Consider the following 442-nt stretch of genomic DNA (forward strand, 5'->3'; position numbering starts at 1 on the left):
ACTCATGGTCCAAATTAGAACAAATAGACAATAAAAGGACAGCTAAAAGAAACAATATAAAATAAATGGATACTATTTCTTCAGGTTTAATTCACAGTTTGTCAGAAATAGGGTAAAAGTAAGATTGGGTATCCTACACAACATCCAAAAGAAAAGACTGGAACCCAAACGAGGTTCTCTTTAAAAAGAAAACGTCCAAAAGCTAAACAGAAACCTTAAAGCTGCAATATTTACTTTAAGGTGGCACTAGCATGGAACACCTCTTTACTCCACCCAGCGTTCCCTCTCCCTGCTCCACTATGCTCTACTACGCTCCGCCACGTTCTGTCCAGCTCTTCATATATTTTTAAAAGAACTGAAAATGCAACCAAACTCACTGATCAAGCAGAAATAACTAAAAATCTGTTAGAGAGAAATCGGTTAGAGAGGTCAATCCTGCTCA

Source organism: Monopterus albus, unplaced genomic scaffold, assembly GCF_001952655.1.
Source record: "Monopterus albus unplaced genomic scaffold, M_albus_1.0 scaffold1646.1, whole genome shotgun sequence".
Lineage (NCBI taxonomy): Eukaryota > Metazoa > Chordata > Actinopteri > Synbranchiformes > Synbranchidae > Monopterus > Monopterus albus.